Raw genomic sequence first — 9,799 nt, 5'->3', positions numbered from 1 at the left:
TGTTGGCAAGGACCTAGTGCATGTCTGTACATAGTCTGTTATAGGTTGACTCGTTTTGGACGATCCTGTCTGTAATGAATTTTGTGAAACCGCACTTTTGATGTGAGTTATTAACGTATCTGAGTATGGTTTGTTTGATGTGCATATAAGCACGGCTCTATGGACAAAGTTTTTAATTTTGCTTCCGTTTGGCCCCCATTAACTCTGTTAAAATACGTTTACAAAAGTTTGAGGCCGTAGGTAATCTCATGATTACTGGCCGGTTACGTCCTTAACCCACGGGGGCGGGTTCGGGTCGTGACAGAGTGGTATCAGAGCACGAGTTAATAACTCACACACTTGTCCAAAAAGAGCAATAAGCGTCTAGATAAGATCTAGGATGCATTCATGTGATAAGTACGAGTTTGGAAGCATTGATTATATGCTTAAATGTTCTGTTATGAATAATTATATGTGTAAGTTGTGAACTACTTGCATTACGAATTATCTGGAAATATGTGCTCCTTAGTGTATGTGTACTTGTGTACCTTTGGTATGGAATATAATGCAAGTTTAATCAGATGGTGAGAACCAGAGGTGATGAGTTAGAGGAATCCTCTACTGCCAGACTGGACAGAATGGAAAGACTGATTCAGGAAATGACAGAAGCTTTGAGACAGCAACAGGAGTGGCAACAACAGTGGCAGCAACTACACCCGCCACCTCCACCTCCGGCACCACCCGTGCCAGATAATCAAAATGATGATCGGATAATCGCTCTCACCAAGGAGTTCAAGAAAATGAAACCACCACAGTTTCATGGTGGACTGGATCCTTTGAAAGCGGAAGCTTGGGTTCTTGGGATCGAAAAACTGTTTGAAGTATTTCCGTGCTCGGATACACAGAAAGTACTTCTAGCCACTTTTATGCTAGAAGATGAAGCGAGAAGATGGTGGATGTTGATGCGAGAAAACCACAGGGATGTTGACTGGGTGAAATTTTTGGAAATCTTCTATGACAAGTACTTCCCGCAGTGTGTCCGGGACAGGAAAGTGGCAGAGTTCATGGAACTTAAACAAGACAGCATGACTGTAGCTGAGTATGAGGCCAAATTTACTGAGTTGGCCAGGTTTGCACCACATGTGATTGACACTGATTATAAAAAGGCAAGGCATTTTGAAGGTGGGCTCCGAAGTGACATCCTAGAGCGAGTGAATGTCCTGAAGTTGGAGACCTACATCGGGGTGCTTGACCGGGCCATCATATCAGAGGCTAACATAGCTAGACAAGCTAAGCCAACAACCGAATAGAAAGACAACAAAAGACAAGGCTTCTTTTTGAAGAAGAAATTTTTGAAAAAGCAAAACACGGGCTCCTCAACTACTTCCGGTTCTTCCCGAGACACAGCTCCCATGTGCAACACTTGTGGCAAAAAGCACCGTGGAGTCTGTTTCCGTACATCAGGAGCCTGTTTTAAGTGTGGGAAACAAGGGCATATAGCCCGAGATTGTAATCAGAATAGTGGGAAGATAGCTGCTAGCTCCACTGCATCAATCCCGAAGCCGGGAAACACTTTGAGATCTGCTACTACTGGGGATACAGTGAGACAAGGGAGAGTCTTTGCACTCATTCCGAGTGATACACGGAATGCCAATGCCGTTGTCTCAGGTACTATCTCGATATGTAATCAGGATGCTTTTGTGTTAATTGATTCTGGATCAACGCATTCCTTTGTGACATATGCATTTGCATCTAGACTGAAAAGACCCCTAGAATTGTTGCCATATTTGTTATGTGTGTCTGCTCCATCGGGGGAATCTGTCTTATGTGACTATATATATCGGTTTTGTGACATGCATATTGAGGATGCTACCCTATATGTAGATTTGTTGCCCTTAAACTTTAGACACTTCGATGTAATTTTGGGCATGGATTGGTTGACCAAATATTGTGCTACTATAGATTGTGTGACAAAGAGGGTTGTGTTTAAACCACCAGAACAGGAAGAAATTGTGTTTGTGGGAAATGGGGTAGTACCTCCACCATATTTGATATCTGCAATGAAAGCATGTAAATTGATCAGGAAGGGATGCCAGGGTTATTTGTGTTATGTATTGACTGAACAATCCGTGAATGTTGAATTGAATGATATTCCCATTGTTAGAGAATTCCCAGATGTGTTTCCAAATGAATTACCAGGGGAATTGGTAGACAGGGAGATAGAGTTTACTATTGAAACTGTGCCAGGCACCCAGCCTATTTCTAAAACTCCCTACAGGATGGCTACAGCCGAAATGAAAGAATTAAAAGAACAGTTGCAAGACCTTCTTGATAAAGGGTTTATCCGGCCCAGTACTTCGCCTTGGGGCGCACCAGTGTTATTTGTAAAGAAAAAGGATGGTACCTTACGCCTGTGCATTGATTACCGGGAATTAAACAAGGTAACGACAAAGAACAAATATCCCTTACCCCGTATTGATGACTTATTTGATCAGTTGCAGGGATCACGGGTGTTTTCTAAGATTGATTTGAGATCTGGGTATCATCAGCTGAAGGTTAAAGCAGAGGATGTTGAGAAAACCGCATTCAGAACGAGGTATGGTCATTTTGAATTTCTTGTTATGCCATTTGGAGTGACTAATGCTCCGGCAGCGTTTATGGACCTAATGAATAGAATTTTTAAAACCTACCTTGACGAGTTTGTTGTAGTCTTCATCGATGATATTTTGATTTACTCTAAAGATAAACTTGAACATGAACATCATTTGAGGATTGTTTTACAAATACTTCGGGAAAGAAAACTATTTGCTAAGTTAAAGAAATGTGAGTTTTGGTTGGATGAGGTTATTTTCTTAGGGCACGTGGTCAACAAGGAAGGAATTTCAGTGGACCCGCAGAAAATAGAAGCAATTGTGAATTGGCCTACACCAACTAATGTGACAGAAGTTCGCAGTTTCATGGGCTTAGCTGGGTACTACAGAAGGTTTGTAAAGGACTTTTCGAAATTGGCTGTGCCTCTTACCCAATTGACACGTAAAGGACAACCATTTGAGTGGAATAGTGAAAGAGAATCAGCCTTTCATGAATTGAAGACAAGATTGACCACTGCACCAATTTTGACACTACCTTCAGGTATGAAAAATTTTGTGATTTTCAGTGACGCATCTTATAAGGGTTTGGGTTGTGTGTTAATGCAGAACGGAAAGGTTATTGCTTACGCCTCCCGACAGTTGAGGCCACATGAGAAGAATTATCCAACACATGACCTAGAATTGGCCGTAGTTGTTTTTGCTTTGAAAATCTGGCGGCATTATTTGTATGGGGCAAAGTGTGAAGTCTACACAGATCATAAAAGCCTAAAATACTTCTTCACGCAGAAAGAGTTGAATATGCGTCAGAGAAGATGGCTGGAATTGATAAAAGATTACGACCTAGAAATTCAGTATCACCCCGGGAAAGCTAATACAGTGGCTGATGCCTTGAGCAGAAAATCAACAGGGAGTGTGGCTTGTTTGCTTACTGAACAAAGGGAGATTTTGCGAGACTTTGAAAAGTCTGAGATTGAAGTGGTGGTATGTGAACAGGGCGGATTGATAGCCGCTATTACAGCCAAGCCGACCATTGTTGACGAGATCAAGCAGAGACAGAAAGAAGATGAGTTCCTTAGAAAGGTAATTGATGAATTTGAAGTAAGCCCAAAAACAGAGTTCAGTGTTGGGAATGGAATGTTGAAATTTCGAAACCGAATATGTGTCCCAGATATTCCAGAGTTAAGGAAGAGGGTTTTAGATGAAGCCCACAGATCTGTATTTGCTATGCATCCGAGTAATAATAAAATGTATCGGGATTTGAAACAAACCTACTGGTGGCCTAAAATGAAGAAAGAGATTGCAGAGTATGTGTCCAAGTGCCTCCAGTGTCAGCAAGTTAAGGCTGAACATCAGAAACCAGGCGGTCTACTTCAACCCCTCCCTATTCCTGAGTGGAAGTGGGAACATGTGACTATGGATTTCGTTGTTGGCCTACCTCGGACCTCTTGAGGTATGGATTCTGTTTGGGTTGTAGTTGATAGACTGACTAAATCTGCACACTTTCTGCCTGTCAAAACTACATTTACTGCTTATAGATTGGCTACTATTTATGTTGATGAAATTGTCCGTTTACATGGAGTTCCGGTATCCATTGTGTCGGATAGAGATCCGAAATTTGTATCTAGATTGTGGAAGAGTTTGCAGGAAGCTATGGGAACAAAACTAAGGTTCAGCACTGCATTCCACCCACAGACAGATGGGCAGTCAGAACGAACAATACAGACTTTGGAAGATATGCTTCGCATGTGTGCTTTGGATTTTCAGGGGAGTTGGGAAGACTACTTGCCACTTGTAGAATTTGCCTATAATAATAGCTTCCACTCCAGCATCGGTATGGCACCATACGAGGCTTTGTATGGTAGGAGGTGTAGATCACCTATTTGTTGGACAGAGGTCGGGGACAGAGCTTTGCTCGGGCCTGAAATTGTACAAGACACCTCTGAAAAGATCAAAACTATTCGGCAAAGGCTCAAAACAGCTCAAGACCGACAGAAGAGTTATGCAGATGTCCGGAGAAGACCTCTTGAGTATGAGGTCGGCGACCATGTGTTCATCCGTGTTTCTCCAATGAAAGGCCAAGTCAGGTTTGGGAAAAAGGGCAAGTTGACGCCCCGTTATATTGGGCCGTTTCAAATTTTGGAGAAACTTGGTCCAGTTGCTTATAGAGTTGCTTTGCCACCGGGATTCGAGCAAATCCACAATGTGTTTCATGTGTCAATGTTGAGGGGTTACCTCCGAGACCCGTTGCATGTGATTGATTATCACCGGATTGCTATTGATTAAAATATGGAATATGCTGAATGGCTGGAAAGAATTGTTGACCGACAAGTGAAAGAATTGAGAAACAGATCCATTCCAATGGTGAAAGTGGAATGGAAGGAACACTATGGGACAGATGCTACATGGGAAAAAGAGGAGGAAATGCGTCTACGCTATCCACATTTGTTTCCCGACGAAGGTAAATTAAGTTTGGAGGACCAAACTTCCTAAAGGGGGGAAGATTGTAATACCCCTGTTCCGTAATATGCTAATTGGTCCTTAACATGATGTGATTATGTATTTTGATATGATTTTGTGTTCCACCATGTGAAAATATGTGGTTTGACATTTTATCTGTTCATCGTAGGAATATCTGTTTGAGTAGTCTGCTTTGGAAATTTAATTGAGGGCCTTATCGGCCACGGAACCCGAAATTGATTACGCCATTGTGGTTGGCATAATTTTTAGAGCCTACGGTGAAATTTAATTGAAATTTGATTCTGGTCAATTTAAAATGATTAAATTGATAAATTAAGTACCTCATTATTTTATATTAAAATATTTGTTAGTGGTGCTTGTTGTATATTTGTATTGCACTCTCCTTTAGCTCTCTTAAAACTCAAAATTTGAGTTAGACAATTGAGAGTGAGAGAGAGGCCGGCCAGGGAGAGAAAAAGGGAGAGATTTGTGTAATTTGGGCTCAAGACTTGGGAATTTGAAGATCTAGCTCAAGATTTGGCTAGAGCTTGAGTGTTGAAGCTCTTAGGTTAGTGAATTCATGGACTCTTACTTGTAATTTGTAAGTTCAAGGGTTGTTTGTGATCAAGAGCATGTAATGAGTTGATTTTTGTTGAGTTTGAAGTCTTAGAACTCATGCATGTAAGAAATTACTTTGAATTTGCATGTTTGAGCTTGAAACACATGATTCATGTAGAGTTTTGGTTAAAGCTCATGTTGTAATCACCACTTGTACCATCTAAGTTGAGAATGATGAGCATCTCCCACATGCATGTACAAATCATGGGAGTATAAGTCTTGAATGTTTGAATTTGAGCATGTTGATGATGGGTTTGAGATATTTTGGGACATGCATGTAGATAATTCATGTAATTGAGCTTCCTAATGTTGTAGTCTTGCATTAGTAGCATGTTAGCATGTGTAAATGTGTAATTTGAACCATTGCATGCAAGAAATGTAGATGGAAAACCGATTTGGAGCTCAAGAACACGATCTGGGAAACCCAGATTTTTGTGGTCCGCTCGAGCGGGGTAATGGCCGCTCGAGCGGGAAAATCGTGCTCCCAGCATTTTTACAGAGTTGGATGTCCGCTCGAGCGGGACACTCCACGCTCGAGCGTGGATTTTTGTAGACAGGCCTTCAGCTCGAGCGCTCTATTCCACGCTCGAGCGCATCTTTCGTGCAACCAGTACTTCTGCAGGCCTTAAGGGTCCGCTCGAGCGGAGAAGTTTACGCTCGAGCGGGGACCCTGTTTCCTAGAATTTTTTTCATGCATTCTGTGATTCGTTTTCCGTTCTCTTTCACTTGTAAGCACTCTTAGGCATATGTTAAGCATTGTAAATGAGTTAATGAGATAAGAACAAAGCCTAAAGAGGAATATGTGAATTAAAGAACGGATTGAACTGTTAGTGACCCTTTTGTATTCATGAAATGTGTAGGGTCAAGCTCCAGGGCGCATCCACAAGCCGATCACTGTGAGTAATATCAATATTTGAAAACTTGTCAATGTCCAATTGTTATTCCCCTATAAATATTATGAGTTGTTAATTGGGATTGTGGACAAAAGTCTGACAAGAATAAATGAATGAGTGGGCCAAAGGCCGTTTTGACATGAATGAGTGGGCCAAAGGCCGTTTTGACATGAATGAGTGGGCCAAAGGCCGTTTTGACATGAATGAGTGGGCCAAGGGCCGTTTTGACATGAAAGAGTGGGCCGAAGGCCGTTTGACATGAATGAGTGGGCCAAAGGCCGTTTTGACATGAAAGAGTGGGCCGAAGGCCGTTTTGACATGAATGAGTGGGCCAAAGGCCGTTTTGACATGAAAGAGTGGGCCAAAGGCCGTTTGACATGAATGAATGGGCCAAAGGCCGTTTTGACATGAAGGAATGGGCCGAAGGCCGTTTTGCCATGAATGGAAACCCGGACGGGCCAAAGGCCAGAATGTTTGGAACTACAGTTACTTGACTTGCATTTCGTATAGTTATATATATATTTTGTTGTTAAACAGAAGTATGAATTGGGCCCAAGGCCGTTTGGAGCATGTTGTTCTACATATTGTTATGTAACTGTTATATTTGATATTATTCACTGGGCTATCACTCACGCTCATTCATGTATTTGTAGGTGAGCCAAGGGAAGTCCAAACCCAGCCCCAGTGAAGTCTGCAAGAAACAACAGGAGTTTTGGGAGAGTCAGCCTTGTGCCTCGCGCATGAGACCACCCTTGCCCTTTCACTATGTACCTATGTTTTGTCTTGTTGGCAAGGACCTAGTGCATGTCTGTACATAGTCTGTTATAGGTTGACTCGTTTTGGACGATCCTGTCTGTAATGAATTTTGTGAAACCGCACTTTTGATGTGAGTTATTAACGTATCTGAGTATGGTTTGTTTGATGTGCATATAAGCATGGCTCTATGGACAAAGTTTTTAATTTTGCTTCCGTTTGGCCCCCATTAACTCTGTTAAAATACGTTTACAACAGTTTGAGGCCGTAGGTAATCTCATGATTACTGGCCGGTTACGTCCTTGACCCACGGGGGCGGGTTTGGGTCGTGATAGATGTAATTGGGGCTGTCGCTCGGAAGGGGTCCAATGGGCATGAATACATTCTGGTAGCGATAGACTACTTTACGAAATGGGTCGAGGCCCAATCTTATGCGGTGTTGAAGGCGTCGCACATTGCTAAGTTCATCAGAAACAACATCATCTGTCGTTACGGGGTCCCGAATGAGATTATTTTCGATAATTGCTCCCACTTCAAGAAGGAGGTGATCGACTTGTTGGAGAAGAACAACGTGGTTTTCCATAAGTCATCTACATGTCGGCCGCAAACCAACGGAGCAATTGAGGCCGCCAACAAGAACATCAAGCACATTCTGCAGAAGATGGTGGAAACCTACCGAGACTGGCCAGATAAGCTGCCGTTTGCTCTGTGGGGCTACCAGACTTCAATTCAAACTTCCACTAGAGCAACCCCGTATTCCTTGGTTTATGGGATGGAGGCTATTCTGCCTATCGAAGTTGAGGTTCCGTCATTATGGGTATTGGCTGAGTGTCAGATAACTGAGGCAGATTGGCAACAAAGCAGGTTCGAAGAACACATGCTGTTTGACGAAAGAAGGTGGAAAGCACTGTATCATGTTCAGGGTTATCAACGAAGAATTTCCAGGGCTTTCAACAAGAAGGTTAAGTCCAGAAATTTGAAAGAAGGAGATTTGGTGCTCAAAGACAATCGAGCTCCCATCCGTGACCCTAGGGGCAAGTTTAGACCCAAATGGACTGGTCCTTACATCATTAAGTCTATCTAGTCGGGTGGAGCTGTCATTTTGATGGACCTAGATGGCCTAGAGTTCTCCCAACCGATCAACATGGATAAGTTGAAGAAATACTTTCCCTAAATGGCTCGCTAGGCCGAAAACCCGAAAGGGCGACCTAGGCAAAAGTTAGAGCACATAAAATTTGAAATTATAAAAACTGAGCTCGAAAGGTTGAAAACCTAGAAAGGGCGGCCTTGACAAAAGTTAGAGCGCAAAAGGAGAGTGTTAATACACGAGTGAACCCGAGCCGAACTACGTAAGGCTTGATTCCCATCTTTGGGATACGTGGGCAACTTCATCCTGAAGTCTAGCCATAAACACTTCCAAAGCAACTTTGTCTATGTGATCATGTTGGTCATCTTTGTGTATTCTGCATTCAAGAGCTCGGTTGTGATCTCCAGTGCATTGCTATTCAGACAAGGGGCAACTTTCCAGTTGCTGGGATCCGGGTTGTGCATCTCAGTGATAGCTTTCAAGCGTGTCCAGTTCCGATCCATATCAAAAATGGTTTTGAAAAGTTTTAATAAAAGTTGATTTTTTCTCAAATTAATCTTTTTACAACTTAGACCATTTTTTGTACCAAACGGAAAATTTTCAGTGCCCATAACCTTCAATTACATTGATTTCAATACAGAGTTCTCTTACTCTTGAATACAAATTGAAGTTGCTTTTTTTTTTTTATTACATTCATAAAGAAAACTTGAAAGTACTGATTAAAACAAATAATTTCGGGGCATAGTCAGGTGTTCCTACGTCCCCTCCCAGAGCTCGTCGAAGCCTTTGACGCCAAAGTAGGCCTAACCTGTGCCTCTTTATCGAGCCAAGCTATGCACTCATCAGAGAGGGTGCAACTGAAAGTGGAAGCAGGGGCTGGAAGCTCTCTCGTCCTCTATGCTATGGCATACCGAGCTAGCTGTGCGCCTTGGACCGGAAGTACAGCAGGGTGCTCTATCCCCTCTTCCGAGCAAGTCTGATCATGTCCGAACTGGCGCCAGAATCAGAAAGGGAAGTAAAAGACACAGTGTGTCAAGCCAATCAACTGAATCCCGGGTTGGCGGATCATGCTGTAGCTCATCGCTGGTAAATTAAGCCAGGGGCAGCGCCAAGCAATGTCTAAAGCAGACAAACTGCACATCCAGTCACCCCATCATACCTCATCAGGGGCATCGACTAGACGTCGTCAGAAGAAATAGATGCGAGCTGAATATGCTGGGCATGAGACCATAATCTTCAACTTATCCATCAACCATATCTGGGGAGGGATGGAAAATGAGAGATTAAAGAACAGAGAGGTGTACGTTGAGAGAAAAAGTGAGAAAAGGGTTTTGAGAGAAAAACCGAGCTTGAGGGCCGAGTGATATGAGAAATATATGTGAGATGGGGTGGGAAACATTACCTTTAATAGTAATGGACTC

This window comes from Camellia sinensis, chromosome 6 (genome assembly GCF_055761805.1).
Source record: "Camellia sinensis isolate YWXY chromosome 6, ASM5576180v1, whole genome shotgun sequence".
NCBI classification, from domain to species: domain Eukaryota; kingdom Viridiplantae; phylum Streptophyta; class Magnoliopsida; order Ericales; family Theaceae; genus Camellia; species Camellia sinensis.
The sequence above is the reverse complement of the archived record's forward strand: the minus strand, read 5'-3'. Positions refer to the sequence as shown.